The sequence below is a fragment of the Bactrocera neohumeralis genome, unplaced genomic scaffold (genome assembly GCF_024586455.1).
Source record: "Bactrocera neohumeralis isolate Rockhampton unplaced genomic scaffold, APGP_CSIRO_Bneo_wtdbg2-racon-allhic-juicebox.fasta_v2 cluster10, whole genome shotgun sequence".
In the NCBI taxonomy this organism is placed as follows: Eukaryota; Metazoa; Arthropoda; class Insecta; order Diptera; family Tephritidae; genus Bactrocera; species Bactrocera neohumeralis.
In genome coordinates, this window is record NW_026089623.1 from 679,183 (window position 1) to 681,352 (window position 2,170).

The window sequence follows — 2,170 nt, forward strand, 5'->3', positions numbered from 1 at the left end:
TACAACATCGATTTCCGATAGTTTTGCAACAAATCACGACTGCACTATAAAAGTATGTTCACACAGATCCTACGACGCGTATCGATAGCTGCGGTGTACGAAAACAAGAAAATATTCTTAGTTGCGCAGGTTTTAACTTCTTGAATTTGGGTTCCAGCTCTCAAGTAAATGCTCAAGAAAAAAATTCCTTATTTCTTGAGCTGTAGTTAAATAAATTTGACAGTAGGTTAGCAAAAGAAAATAAACAAACAAAAATTCATTTCAAAATGAACTTTATTTCATAATAATGATTTTAACTAATTTAGAATGAATTTAACCATTCACCCTTATTAGTCACAACTACTATATTTATGAACTCGATGAAATAGCACAGACTGGATCTTAACACCACAGTCGAATATCCGTCCCACATCCTTAAAATTTGGGTTGTTTTATTCGACAGTTTGTGCCGATAACTGCCCAAGTACAGAGCCGCATCCTCAAGTCGTTAGCGGGCAGCTTATGGAAAAGACAAAAAACCAAAGATATGGTCCCTTGGATGTAGTGGAACACAGACCTTTGTAAATACTGTATTCTGGCCGATTACAGTATGTCTATTGATGTCTTCAGAAATCGTCTGCTTTGAAGCGGAGCCGCCTTCTAGGAACATCAAAAGGTACGTCGACAACATTAGACAGTACGCCGATCGAATTTCGGACGCAATCTGTTTCAGACACGCACTGACCGTCAAGTGCGTCCAATGAGTCCCCGTATGACTTTAACTAGTTCTTTGTATTCCCATCAAACCCCACTCATCTAACACCCCTGTCCTTATGGTCCGACCCCGTCGAAACAGCACGTTTCTTGAGCCTACCGTTAGATGACTTCGATGACAACCAACCTAAATCTTATCACCCTAGCGATAATTAAATAACCGTTGCGACAACAATTATTTGAGAGTTCACAAGTTGTACAATTGCTTTATTTATAGTAACGTGTTGCACCACATACTAAGTGGAGGTATTCTCTTGCTCTTGCAAAACCCTTGCACGGTGCAAGAATTGCATATATTTCCTCTTGGTGCACCGGCACGACAACAAACACACTCAGAAAATTATTTGCAATGACTGTAAAATATATCAGACCAAAACCCATAATATAATTGCAATTCTGTTTTAGCTGTCATTTTACATAAAGACATATTACGTCGTTAAATTGTTGAGGAAGGTAAGTTTTAAATAGATTTTATAATTTCTATTTAAATTATAAAGATTTGTGTCAGTTTTTTTTGTTAAAAATGTATGCAGAAGGTGCGCCAATTCACAATAGCCATGCCTAATAGTCATTCACAATAAATTGACCGAATCAGCCGTTCATATATCACTAGATTCTGCAATGGGTGCTCTCGTGCCCTTGCATATTTGTATATAATTTTTGCAATCTGCAATCTTGCAAGAGAAAGCGAGTACCCCAGTATTTTTCGTTCTACTGTATTAACTATTTCGGCAATTAATTAGAAAAAATAATATAATAGGGGTATTCTCTTGCTCTTGCAAAACCCTAGCACGGTGCAAGAATTGCATATATTTCCTCTTGGTGCACTGACACAACAACAAAAACACTCAGCAAATTATTTGCAATGGCTGTAAAGTATGTCAGACCAAAACCCATGTATATTTGCGTGCAATGTCACGCAAATATATAATTGCAACCCTGTTTTTGCTGTCATTTTACATAAAGACATATTGCGTCGTTAATTTTTGAAGAAGGTAATTTTTAAATAGATTTTATAATTTCTATTTAAATTATAAAGATTTGTTGCAGTTTTTATTTGTTAAAAATTTATGCAGAAGCTGCGTCAATTCAAAATAGCCATGCATAATAGTCATTCACATTACATTGAGCGAATCAGCCGTTCATATATCACTAGATTCAGCAATGGGTGCTCTCGTGCTCTTGTATATTTTTTCAATCTGCAATCTTGCAAGAGCAAGAGAATACCCCTAATATTTTACGTCAAGCGATATCCTTTTTCAGCTCAAAATGACAGTATATATATAAATATATTTTAAAGAAAAGAAATTAAAATAAAAAGGAATATCAAAAATGTATTGAATAGATTTTATTTAAAAATGAGGTTTGTTTTAGGTGATGATGATGAACAGGAGGAGATCGAGGAGAACTTTTGAAT